The 14,057-nt window shown below is 44.7% G+C and overlaps 1 protein-coding gene across 2 annotated transcripts in view; it reads left to right on the forward strand.

Moving 5' to 3' along the window:
- Nucleotides 1-4,707: 4,707 nt before the first annotated feature.
- The window catches only part of Arhgef3 (Rho guanine nucleotide exchange factor 3), a 294,787-nt gene continuing 285,437 nt past the window's right edge, over nucleotides 4,708-14,057 (forward strand). Inside the window, exon 1 of one of the 2 annotated variants that reach the window (XM_075988889.1) lies at nucleotides 4,708-5,029. The gene's annotated coding sequence lies outside the window, so the exon portion shown is untranslated. The remainder of the gene's footprint in view (nucleotides 5,030-14,057) is intronic. The other variant, XM_075988890.1, reaches the window with a different exon arrangement.

The raw sequence follows: 14,057 nt of genomic DNA on the forward strand, positions 1-14,057 counted from the left end.
CTCTTGAGAGCTGGAGCCAGGGCACCGAGCTCTTCTTTATGGGTGTGGTCTCATTTGCCTTACTGTTCCTCTCTGTAGTGGGTCATCTTACTGTCCCCATTTTACAGACAAGGAAACTAAGGCGCAAGCTCTTATTGAATGAAAAAAAGAGGTAAAAGGACATGACTGTCCCTAAGGGTTGAGGTTTTTATTGTAGATAGAGGGGAGCTCGCAGGCAGAGGCATACGGAGGAGTCTAGTGAACATGACTGGCAGTCTGAGCAGGGCCATGGAAGAGAAGAGGGCGGAGTCAAGAGGCCAGGAGCAAGCCAGGATACCAAGAGACAGAAAGGGTCTTTAAATCTTTAATAAATAAATTTAAAAAAACCCCAGTGGTGTTGGGGTGAATACCGAAGTTCTTATGTAGCCCTTTGTTGACCGTTCCCCTCTGTCTCCTCTAGAGCAGACACGTTCTAGATTCCGTATACCCATGTTCCTGCCCAGGGCCTTGCATGTGCTGTTCCTCTGTCTGAAACACCTTCTGCGTGTACCCAACCCTCGCAGTGATACCTCTGCCACTACTGCGCACCATCCCTCTCACTGAATACATCTTTAGTGATCTCACCCACACAGCTTGAGTGAGCGTGGGATGGCCCCTTGTTCCTCTAGAATATCCGTCCATGTGGGCCGCATTGGTATTCTGCTTTAACCAGCTTGTGACCCCAGGCCTTTCATCTCCTTGCCTCTTAGTATTGGCAGAGGGTAAAAATGTCCCTGATTCGTGGGTCCCTAGAGAGCACTGGGAGGGGATTGCATAGCTTGCAGGCGGCAGGTGCTCAGAGTGAGCAGTTACTAATTGTAAATGCAAAAGGTTTCCTGGGGAAGTAAACTATCTTTACAGAATTGCCTTCAGGCTCCAGCCAGGAGTCCTAGAACTCAGAACTTGTGGGTGCCCCTGCCCCAGTATTTCCTCCAGAATGGCTGGTATTGTCTCATGGGTTCTTTCTGACAATGGGGTTCTGTGCACACTGGACAACAGCTTCCATACAAGCTCTAGCCACATGACCCAGGTGCTGGATACCTGTTACTGTGCCAAGCGGCATGCTACTCTTGAGTGATCCTGGCCCTCCCAGCAGGCTCTGGGGTTTATGTGATGTGCAGCCTCTAGGATAAGAGTCAAGCCCAGGTGTTTCCTACACACGGCTTTGGCAGTCCACCAGACGCTCAGCTATGCTCCCGTGTTTTCTCTAACCCAGGTGAGCAGCAAGGGGTTGTGTGCACAGAAGTCTCCCCATGGCTCCTTTCAGAGGTTTCTTTGACTTGAACAGTAAGACCAAGACTTTATTCCTCTTGCAGGCCTTGCCATTCCCCAGGTGGGGATGACATCATACTGTGTTGTTACACCATCAGTCTACACCATGATTTTCAAATGCTGGAAACAAGCACAGGAAGTATCTGTGTCGGGTGTGACTACAGGCGTGGGATTGTCTCTTCCAGCAATCCCATTTTCATTATTAGGGTCTCTCCTCTCTCTCTCTCTCTCTCTCTCTCTCTCTCTCTCTCTCTCTCTCTCTCTCTCTCTCTCTCTCTCCTCTCTCTGTGTGTGTTTGAGACAGGGTCTCATAGTTTTCATTGGCTCCAAACGCATATGTAGCTCAGGAGGCCTGCCTTGAACTCCTGCCTCCCCAGTGCTAGAATTAGAGGTGTGAACCAATGTGTGTAAACCTCACTTTTAGGGCTTTATATTTGTGAAGTAACTAGAAATAAGGGTCAAAGTTTATTCCGCAAAGGTTCTCATCATCAAACATTATCATGATAGCAAGGATGAGGGACAAAGCCACGGCTGGACCCAAGTATAAAATGGCACATGCTCACAACAGACCAAGGACTGTGTTGCAGAAGAACAGCCTGTGTAGCCTGGAGATGCGGCTCAGAGGAACAGCACTTGCCCTGCTACACTTGGGCCTTGGGATGCAGCTCAGGCACACAACTGCAGCAAAACATTCACAGCAAAGGAAAAGACTGACAAGTGTGGAAATAAAAACACCCACGCCAGCAGTGGTCACCTCTGGGTAGGGCTATAGCAGATCTCTTTGTAGTCTGGCTGTTCTAAAGACTAGATAGCCCAACGTATTTTCTGCTTGGTTCCTGCCCCACTCCAGAGGAACCAAGTCCCACACCCTCCATCCACCATCCTCAGGGCCTAGCGGGAGGGGAAGCTGTATGGTAAACTCTTGTGGGAGCCAGGCCTGGTGGCACAGGCCTTGGTAATGCCTACACTCAGGAGCCTGAAGCAGGACAATTATGAGCTCAAGGATTGTGTAACTTCACGAGACCTTGTCTCAAAACAGAAGGGACTGGTAAAGCCCTGTGGTAGAGCACTTGAGCACCTGTAGAGCCCGGAGCTCCAGTGCTGCGAACTCTGGGACAATTTCACGCCTTGCTGTTCTTATGTATGCTACTTGCGGATGTGATTTGCATTCTCAGTATCCTGACATATGAAACAGGAAGTCAAGGACTTTGCCCTTAGTTATCATAAAAAGATGCATTTCCTCTCCTCCGGTATAGGACGCTCATCACTGCCTCCATTCCTCACTCAGTAGGTAGTGGACTGCCTCCAGACCACATTCTGGTGCCCCAGTCTTTCTGTGGGCAGGATCTGATGCCCCGGTTTGGCTGCCAAGCCCCCTCTGCCTTGTCTCAACGCCTGTCACCTCTGTGGCCTTCCAGCCATGCTGTGCTCTTAGGCTCCCCTTGTGATGTCAGGGCTCGGTCCAGACCTTCCTGCAGGAGGCCATCCTCTGCCTTCACCAATACTTCCTCTGCTCGTGTCCTTTGCCAGGTGGTATTCCCTACCTGCCTGGTAAGGGTCTGTCTTCCTTATCAGTTTAGTAAGGTCCCAGGATAAATCTGCCTTGGTGACAGTTATCATCATTCACTGAGCCTGGCACAGTGTGTAGTAAACATTCAAATAAAAAAGTTTTTTTTTTTTTTAGATAGGTCTTATAGCCGAGCCTGGTTTCCAACTCTTCTTTAAGTATTAGTAGAATATAATGAAAAGAGAACTTGGACAAGGCTGTATGGGTAACCATCATGTGTGAAAAGTGCAAATTATAAAAGCTTCTGGGCTCTCAGTAACCAAGAGGAGGCCCTTTAGTTCATATTTCTAATTTTTAAAAGTCCGCATGTGCCCCAATTGCATGCAAGTACCTGAGGCGGCCAGCAGAGGGCACCAGTTCCCTGTTACAGGTGGTTATAATCCACGGATGTAGGTGAGGGGGATGCAAGGCCCAGTTGCAAGAACAGGTGACCCCTTCCTCCAGCTCCTACTTAATACTGTTTGTGTTTAACTAACACAGAAGGTAGCAGTGAGGATTTTCCACCACATGGAGAGGGTGGGATAACAGGTTCTTGAGGGAAATGTTGAGCGCAGGGGTTTGGACGTGGACTTTGTCCTGGGCAATAGAGTACTGTCAAGGGCATGTGTTTCCTGAACATCACTGGGGATCTGGTCAAGGAACCTTCTTGAAGTCAGAGTGGAATGAAAGGGGATCTATTCAAGATGCTTTATTTCTGGACCCAAATGTGTGCTGTAGGCCAATGAGAGGCTGCCCAGCCCTGAGAGACCAAGAACTTGCAGCAAGAACCAAAGTTCGCTATGAGAAATGTCCATCTGACTGGGAGGGAATTCGGAACATCTCTTCCTGGCCAGGGATGCCACCAGGAAAGGCAACGTCACCTTCATTTCCTGTGGGGATGGCAGTCAGTGCTCAGGCAGGGATCATTAGGAAGTCTCAGAGAGCTGTCCTTGTGCCGCAGCCAGCCGGCAGCCCAGGGCATCTTAGCGCCTTGACTGAAAAGCCCTTCCTCTGAACTTAGGTCTTCCATGGTCATCTCCTTAAATGAGGGCGGGTTGCATCTGGCTTCAGCGTCTACATTGGAGAAGTGGGATCCATGCAGGTATCGGGCAGCTGAGAATGTTAAATTCTATCAAGCACCTAAAATGTCCTGGGTCAGATGTCATGTAGAAGCAACCAGCGAGTTTATTTTCAGTCCCAGGGTTACAGCTTCATGACAGTCTGGAAACTACTGTTTCGTCTACAGCCTTCATTAGTCCCGATTTTATGAAGTCCTGAGGATGACTTAATTCCCAAACTAGCTTTATTTAGATTCTCATGTTTATTTATGCGTGGGTGACCCCGGCCACTGTTGGCTTGGCCCTCCTCTTATTGTGCTCAGTCCATACCTCGATTACTGAGAACCTGCTGGGCCCACACTACCTTCGTTTTCACCTCCAGACAGGGAAAGGGTGATTTGGACAAGGCCTAACTTGCCGAAGATTAAGCCCTGGGCGGGGTGGAGGCTTCATTCACAGGCTTGGGTCCAAGCTCTCCAGGGCAAGCTCGGTCGCTTCTGCTTGGAGCTTGAATTGCCAGAGCATGGGAGCCGGCGCTGGGCAGAGCACCTCTTCTGTGCTCTAGTGAACTCTTCAATCGAGTCCTCTTCGGATGGCAGAGTACATCCCAAAGGTCCTCCTCTCTGTCCCTTCTAAACTTTCAGGGACCCTCCGGCCAGGCGTAAGACGCGAGGGTGTCCAGCCGCAGTTTCAAGGCTCCGTGTCTAGGTCTGTTCTGAGCCGGCTGCCGGGCCTGCCCTGCGGGGGGTCCCGGGCCCGCCTCCCGCCCACGTGGCCCGCCCGGCCTCCTAGGCTGCGGCCCCGCCCCGCCCCGGGGAGCCGTCCCCAGTCACCGTTGCAGCCCTGTGCTCCAACCCAGCTGGGCCCAGCCAGCAAGACGCGGAGGTGAGAGCAGCAGGCAAGTCCTGTCCCGCGACCCTCCCTTCACCCGCCGTCCCCACAGGAGTAGGGTGCCACGACCACCCTGGGGCGCGTTGGGTGGACAGCGCCACCGCTTGTCTCTGCCAGCCTCTGCTCCTGCCGGGGATCCTAACTTCGGTCCCCTGATAGCTACGGGGAGAAAGTTCCCGGAGCTACTTCCGGGGGAAAGAGGCGCCACCTGTCTGGGGCACACCCTTTTGTTGGACTTTTCCAGGTTAGTGTCGCGAGGTCAGTGTCTCTGGCCACTTGGCAGGGACCCGGGCGCCACCACAGCCAGCCAGGATCCTTACTTACGCGGGAGACCGAGTGTGTTAAACTGAGCAGTGGACCGTCCTGAGATGGGAGGCGCCCGCCCAGGACTTTAAGGTGATAGGAATGCCTTTGTAGCCAGAAGCTAGGGTGGAAGTGGATGCGGTTTCCTAGGGCTTTGCGTGGTGGAGGGTTGCCCTGGCGCTAGCAGCTAGCTGTCTCACCCTGGCTGGAAGGTTGCGGGAACGGAGCAGCTCGTTCCTAGAGAACTTGGCTGGCTCGGTTTATTGCCTGGACCAGGCTCGCTTCCAGAACTTGGCAAGGATGTGAGAACTGCCAAACAGCAGTTGTCCGGAATGCACCGGTGGAAACTGGAGGGCTTTCTTGCACTACGCAGGTGTACACCTTGTTCCCTAGAGTGTGGAAGAGGACTTTGCTGAGCTTGTGTTGGCTATGTCACAATTACATTGCACATCTGTGCTGCACATTGTCATCTGTAAGAGAAGGGGGAGCTAGCATGAGCTTTAAAGGCTTCATAAGGTTATGCGCCCACCGTACTGATCGGCTCCTGGTGAAGTCTCCCCTTTGGGGGTGTTCTTGTTATGGCCGATGATGTCAGTGTCATGGTGGGCTCACATCTTCAGATTCCCAGGAAGGTGACATGCAGGTACACCTAGCTCCACGGTGCTCTATTCAGATTAGAAAGCTTGGCTTTGCATGAATGCCTCCTATAGTTAGCCAGTTTGTGCAAAGCGTATCTCGGCTATCTGGGAATGTGGGATTAGACATGACCTTTGTCAAGGATATTGCTGGGAAAAGGGTCTTGGGTGCTCTGGAAACTACTGGTGTTTGCTTTGGGAGTCGGAACAGATGAGATTTCACTTGAATTCTGCCTAGCGTTAGGGCCCGGACCAGCTGACATCCCCTAGTCTCTAAGCGATGAGTCTATTTAAGGGCTGGGGGTCTGCTCTTGTCTCTCTCAACCACCCTTTCATCTGAGCCGAATGAGTATCCTCTTGCATCATTGGGGTCTTCCTGGACTGCACCTGTTTAGTTTCTTTCTTGAACGTTGCAAACAGGAGTGCTCCAAGCTGCCTGCGTGCCACAAAAGTGGATTCTGAACCATCCAGACCCCTCATTTTTAGGGAGTGGAGATGATACACGTGTGCTTTATGCATTGGCTCCGAGCACACTTTGATATGGAAGATTCATGTCTGCCTGAATATGAGAAACCCCTGGCAAGGACTCTCTGGGCAAAGATGATGGCAGGGCCGGGGTTAGGGATCATAAGCATTTGAAGGCCTGGAGGATGGGGTGTAATTAATGGAAAACTGAATTTGGGTGTCTAAGCCTCCCAAATGCTGGGATTCCAAGTGTGAGCCACTGATCCCCAGGATGAGAGCCTTTAAAAATTGTGCTGAATTGCTTTGATGGCAGGGAACTTAAAACCTCCTGGCTCAGCTGGTTGTAGTTCAAATAGTAAAAACCCAGAGACAGATTTTGGGGTTCAATTTGATGATCAGAGAAGCAAAATAGCAAAGTCACTAGAGAGCTCTTACCTCCATGAAATCTTCGCACTGAAAGAGGAGTGAGTTCCTGTCCCATCCCACCTTATGTTTCTCTCTAGTGATGGGATTAAAGGCGTGCATCGCCACTGCCTGGCCTGTATGGCTGACTAGTGTGGCTGCTTTGCACTGACCTTCAGGCAAGCTTTATTTAATAAGATACAAATGAAATATCACTGCATTCCCCCTTTTGGTCTAAAATAAAAAAGGCTATAACTAACATAAGAAAACTATATATAATAAGTACAATAACTATATATAATATATAGGCAATAAAAAATTAACAATGTCAAGTCCATTTGCATTTGACAAATTCAGAGAAAATACTCCATTATCTATTCTATCTTGGTAAGCCCAAAGTCTTGTACCTAATTTACTTTCTATCATAACTTGCTTATCTAGTAAACAAGGAAAACTGTAACTGTAACTATCTAGTCTGCAATGTCCTCAGAGATCCAAGAAGGAAATAATATTAACTGAGTAAGCAGAAAGTGTGAGCAGGCAACTTCCAAAAAAATGTGAGAAATGACAGAAACAGCTGGATACTTGGACACTCACCCAAAGTTTCTCTGCAATAGATGGGACATTGGTCTTCAGCCTACAGGCCTAGAATATCTGACAGATTTTTCTATGAAGCAGAGTTTTTGAAGGAGTGTATCACCTTATCTGGGCAATGTTTGGCAGTCACTTTCTTTTGTGTCCTGCTTGTCCAACTAGGACAGCATACTGTCAGCAGTCAAGGCAAGGGCATTTTCTTCCCAGTGGCTTACATTTGCCACAAAGATAGTAAATTCCATGTGGAGTATCCTCAGTGCCCATCATCTTCTCTGAAGTAGATTGGTGCTGCCAGGAGCAGACATATCTCATTGTGAGAGAGAGAGAGAGAGAGAGAGAGAGAGAGAGAGAGAGAGAGAGAGAGAGAGAGAGGAAAAAAAGAACTAGTGTTATTAAAACATCTTAAATGTTTAATTCTGTAGATCTCTGAACTGTTTGATGATGACCTGTCTATTTAAACTATATCTTTGTTTGATGGTGAGTGAAAACATATCTAATGTGTCCATAAGTTTGATTGTAATAGGTGATTAGCTACTAATCTGCATTTTCTTATTATCCTAAACAGTTGTTAATACTAGCTTTCAAGGACTAGAAATTTGCATTACATTGTTAAATGAGGTATAGAGGTACAATACCTTGGACAAGAGTAAAAACATATGTATTTATGTTTTAACAAATTAATCTCAAATTTGTATCAATATGCAAAAATCCAATCCAGTGTAAAACACTTAATTTTAGTTTTCTAAAATTAGGTTTAATAATATGCCCTTTTACCCTATCATGTCTATATTCCCCTTTTTTCTATTCAGAACAAGAACCCTGAATCTAATTTTCTTTATTTAGTTTTTTTCCTGACCATTACCAATAACAACCCACTTAAACAATGACAAATATCCATAATCCATTGAATGACCAAAACCACACACCCCACCTCTTGGGAATGTGGGTGTCATATTCTTAAAATTACTTCCTGCTGTCTGGGGATGATGGTATCTTTAAGGGATCCTGAAAAGAAAAATTTGGGTTAATTGTCAAGTCCTGGGAGAGGCAGCTGTATCATTTGTTGTTCAGTCTCTGTGTAATGGGAAATTGTAGGGCTTGTCTCAAGTCCTGGCTAGAGCAGTCTGCTAGGTTGTATCATCTTAGCTAGCCACCTTGAAATTGTTCTGAGTAGTTTGTAGTCCAAAGCTGATCTTCAGGTGGTATTTTTCAGCTTGTGGTGTTATCATAGTCCTGGAGGGATTGTCCTTGTGGAGCCCCATCCTCCTTATGGAGACTTCAAAGGTCGATGCTAGGCATGCTCATGGTTCACTGCAGAAAACTGATAGAGACTCAAACCTGAAATTATGTATAGGAAGGTAGATGAAACCTTTTTGTAGAATTAGTTAGTATTCTATATGACCATTAATATCATGACAAAAAGTTTAAAATATATATATTTATCTTATAAATCTTATACCTTAAAAAAAGCTGTTAGAGAGCCAACATAAAAATCAAAGGATTATGAGATTAGTAGCAATAAAATAGTCCTCAAATATTTGTTTTTCTTCTGTCCCATATCAGGTGACTCTTCTGACATGAGACAGAGATTTTGGATTTCACTTAACAAGCATGCTTGGGTTTAGAGAAGGAGAGAGCCACACTCCAACTCCAAAGCCAGCTTTAATCTTTAACTGGACTGGGACTGAAAAAGACCATTTGCACTATATGTCTGTAGAGAACAGCAGAAACAAACATTTGGGGAAGATTTATGAAATTTTATCCTGTTGGAAATGTGATATACCAATAGACCAATTTACTCTTGTTCTTTAGACATTTTTTTTTCTGGGTGTTTTGCCCCTTTTCTTCAGATGTCTCATTTGTCCGGTGGTCTTCAGATTCCTTAGCTCAATGCCTTTATTCTCCTAAAAAGACAGAAACAAAACCCTTCCCCATGCCTAATTTTGGGGAGATTCTCTTTGGGCAAGTTATATCTGATCAAATGAAAAGCATGTGTTAGTTTTATAGATTAGTTTAAATGGCCAAGGTGCTTAATGAACTATTGTCTCTTCTAATTAAGAGGTGTCTCTTGTTCAAATAGAACTTTTATCAACTTTCATGATATCCATAGCTTTTCTCCTCCTGTGGAAACAAAAGAAAAACCCCTTCCCCAATGTAACACATGTTCTGGTTTCCATTCTGCGGTCAGTACATCTTCAAAGTATATTGGCTGATTTAATTCTGGAGTTTTTCTACTATCCAATGTCTTTCCACAGCTGTTCCTTCCTCATTAGCATTTAGAAAATTCAAAGTTAATAAAGCGTTATGCAATCTATTTCTGGGGGTATTTATCATCCCTTTCTGTTTATTTAACATATCCTTTAGAGTTTGATTTGATTTTTCTATAACTGCCTGCCCTGCAGGTTTGTGTGGAATGCCTGTAATATGCTTTATCTTATAATAAGCAAAAAACAAAAAAAATGTTTTATTTTCTTAGAGACATATGCTGGAGTATTATCTGTCTTTATTTGTACAGGTATACCCATGATGGCCATAACTTTTAGCAAATGTATGATTACTGAATCAGCGTTTTCTGAACTTAAAGCAGCTGCCCATTGAAAACCTGAATAGATATCAATGCTGTGGTGTACATATTTTAGTTTTCCAAATTCTACAAAATGGAACAGTCCAGTTGCCAGAAATATATGTTAATTTATGGTTTGTTTCTGAGTTTGGGTGTATATTAATGAGTATTCCATTGCTGTAATAAACAATGTTTCCACAAATTCATTGGTATGTTAGCCACAATGGTTTTAATATTTTTCTCTGTCCTTCTGACACGTTTAATCCATTTTACTCTCTGCTTTACCTGAGATAATGTTTCAATCCCTCAAAACTAAACATTTATATCCTGAAGAGGCCAATTTGGATGCCAAGATTCTGATGAAATTATTGTTACATCTGCACCTGTGTCTATCAGAGCTTCAATGATAATGTTATTTATTCATATTTTTAATTTTGGTCTTTGGTCATTTATAGAAGTTTGCCAAAATACTCGCTTTGTGGTTTCTCCTGAATTTTTTATTCTATCTTTATAGATGTTCTGTTATCCACAGTAGTATGGTTTCTCACTATAGGCATTAGGTTCTTCGATTGCTCTGGGAAGGAGTTTCCTCTATGATGGCAGGAAACAACTAAACTGGATTTGGCTTAGGAACCTGTGAGAGGCCCATTGTGGAGTTTTCCGATGGCAAAGGATTACCTTGAATATTCCTTGTTGACCTACACTCATTAGTCAATGTCTGCCTTTGCCACACCTTCCGCATAATCCAGAAGGGAGGGGCATTCTGAATGGATTATTCTTAGAAAAAACTTTGTTTCTAGGAATGCCTTTTCTGAAATTATTTTTTACAGTGATCCTGTTTCTCATACTTATAACGTTTGACATTTCAACTTTTCCTCAATACTCTGGAAATTACCTCTCCTATCTATGTACCATCATGATCATGAGATTTAATATTAATTTTATCTCAGATCCATTCCTCCAAAGGTGCTAGCCTTGCCTTTAATGGCATAATTATCCTTTTTTACAGGGAATTGTCATTTTCCAAAGCCAGAGATTCAATTATTTTTTGTCTAGCCTCTGAATTTGGTATCATTCTATTTACTGCCGAAGTCAATCTTTGTAAACAATCTGTAAAGGCTTCCTTTGGGCCCTATGTAACTTTAGTAAATGACTTAGTTTTCTTTCCTATTTCTTCAATGCTGTCCCAAACATTCAAAGCTGCTGCATGTCATAAATCCAGGATGTGGACAGCATATACAGCCTGCCTTTCCATAGTAGCATAGTCTTTTTTTTCCCAATAATTTGATTTTGCGAGATTTCTCTACCTCTAGCTTTACTCTGTTGTCCAATAATCTTAGCCTCTTCCCTGAACCAGGTACTCCATTGTAATTGCGGACCAGGCTCTAAAACAACATTAACCAATTCTATTCAGTCTTTAGGGATAATTCTATTGCCAACTGACCATGAGTTTAACATTTGCTTCACAAAAGGTGAATGCATGCTATATGAGACTATTGCTTTCTTGAATCTCTTTAAATCTAACATTGGCCCAGAAGTCCAGTTAGCTATAACAGAGCCTCTGCCATTTGGTAATTCCTGTAAGGTTACTGGATATATTAAGGTTGGTTGTCTGAAAACCATAGGCTGTTCCTCACTATTCTTATAATGCAATGCTAAAATTGGCTCTCCATTAAATTCCTCTGTCTGGATTTGAACATCTCTGTGATCTGTTTTATTAGGTTTTTCTAAGGTCTGTATATTAGCACTCAAATTAGGAAACTTTTTTAGTGATAAGATAAAATGATAAAGCTGATAATATTTACAGTTCACATTACAAAATCCCATTTAATTAGTTATCCTCTCATGTAATGGTTCCATTTTCAAACTGTCTAGCATACTATCATACAGAGACCCAAGTCCCTCCATTGTAATGGTTTCTCCTTTTTTAATGTGGGGGAAAAAAAAACCTCTCTCTTTTAACTAATTCTTCCCTTTAAAATTCCCAATTGTCTTACCAAATCTACTGACAATGTTGATGTGAGGATGATTGCTGCTGTGAAGAACAGCAAACTCCTGCCTGGATCATGGCAGTTACCTTGTTTGCCAGCAATCCAAGAAGGGGGTTCAGGGAGAGCCCGCAACCCATGGTGCAGAGGGAGAGGAAGAGGAGGAGGAAGAGAGAGAGAGAGAGAGAGAGAGAGAGAGAGAGAGAGAGAGAGAGAGGTTTGAAAAACACAGGGTTTCAAAAAAAGCACATGTGGCGGTGTGTGTGTGTGTGTGTGTGTGTGTGTGTGTGTGTGTATGTGTGTGTGTGTGTATGCTTGAAGGCAGAACCAGCCAGTCTAGAACTGGTGAGTCCTGTGGCGTTTGGAACCCAGGGGCTTCTGGAGTTTGGGTGGCAGCTGGAGAGTTTCAGAGAGGCTACAACCAGAAAATCCCAAACTCCCTCAGAGGCTTGGAGAAAAAGAAAAGAAAGCCTATGGGGTGGGATTGGAGCCCCCCATGCATCTCTGACCTGTGCTGGGGGCTAAAAAGCACAGGCAAACAGCTTTTTTGTGAATTCATATCTCAAATATTGGTCGCCAATTGCAGCAGAAATAATAAAAACCCAGAGACAGATATTGGGGTTCTGTCTGGGTTCCTGAACATCAGAAAGGCAAACCAGCCAAGTCACTAGAGAGCTCTTACCTCCTTCAGACTGAAAGAGAGTTCCTGTCTCATCCTGTCTTATCGTCCTCTCCAGTGCTGGGATTAAAGGCCTGCACCACCACTGCCCATCCTCCATGGCTGACTAGTGTGGCTAGCTTTGCTCTGCTTGTCAGGCAAGCTTTATGTATTAAAACACAGATGAAACATCGTTATAGCTGGTTCCATTGACAGAAAGTTGTGGGGACAAAGGATCAGAGTCCCATGCTCTTTGAGGAGGACAAGGTGTGGGCTCCAGACTTAATGCTGCTCTTGTCCTTCCTGTCTGTTTTACTTCCTGATTATCCTTCCGTCCCCGAGCTCCCTGTGCCCTAACCAGAACTCAGAAGGCCACTGAGACCCTGTCGGAAGAGGGTTCTCAGGAGGGTGAGGCGTGAGGATCACGAGTTCAAGGCAAGCCTGTCTCCAGAAACCAGGATGGGCAGTGTGAAGGGGCCAGGGAAAACACACACAGACACCGACACACACACATACAAGCAAAGGTCATTAACATAATTTAGAGACCTCAATTCCCTCAAGAACAAATTCTGTATCGCTCAGGCCCCTGATACTGCGCGGGATGTGGGGAGCAGGGACTTTGGCTTTTCGTTTTCTGTGTTTGCGTTTCTGTTCTTTTACTAATCTTTTCTAAATTATTCCTTAATCATTTTTTTTCATTGTGGTCTTTATTGTATTTATTGAAAATTGACTTTGGACCCATTTTCTTAAGGTTTTCCTGCAAGTATTCTCTGATTTGTATCACCTGGTATCTGAAGGCGTAAGTCACAAACAATGCCAATTTGGGATTATGATTAATAGGGTGATATTTATTTAAAGGGGAAAAAACTTACAGATCACTTTCAGCCCTCTGCGTAACCAGGAAGGAAGTCAAGTCACCGGTGGAGCAGGAAGTGAAGAGAGCGAGGAGAGGGAAGTGGCCGCTTTTTTAAAGGGAGAGAGACCACACCCCAAGGGGCTGGTATCTCAGCGGCGATAGGCTGGAGGAGTGGGAGGACCTCCCGTAACACCTCCCCCTTCTGTTTAAATAAGAGAGTTCTAAACCTACTATGAAATTATATACAATAAGTACAAATATCCTATTCTAACTAGCTTAGGTCTTGTATAATAAATAAATTGGCCAAGTCATGAGAGAAAAGTAACTACATCTATATAGTCTTCAACCCCATCGAAGATCTGAGAAGGGAAATAATGTTACCTGGTTAATTAGGAAGTTCAGTAAAACAACTTCCAAAACATGCAACAAATCACAGAGACAACTAGCTACCTAGGCAATCACCCAAAGTCACATTAGCAGTGTTGAAGCAACCAACTTTGGCTAAGGCCTAACATAACTGACACACCATTTTCAAAGGCAAGCAACTTTTCAAAACTATCTTACCCTGTCTTGGCAGGATAAGACAGCCCTGTTTTATCCATTGATGCACGCTCTGTAACTTTGTCAGTGGTTGAGGTATGGGCATTTCTTTGCCCCAAGGCCAGTTCTGCCAAAAGGAAAGGCTCCAGGTGGAGTGTCTTTGGTGCTCAACATTCTCTCGGGAATAGAGTGGTGTTGCCAGGAGCAATTGTGTCTCACTACCACAAAACTCTGAGTTAGATTAAAGGCCATTTTCTACAGCTCTTTG

The sequence above is a fragment of the Microtus pennsylvanicus genome, chromosome 10 (assembly GCF_037038515.1).
Source record: "Microtus pennsylvanicus isolate mMicPen1 chromosome 10, mMicPen1.hap1, whole genome shotgun sequence".
NCBI classification, from domain to species: Eukaryota; Metazoa; Chordata; class Mammalia; order Rodentia; family Cricetidae; genus Microtus; species Microtus pennsylvanicus.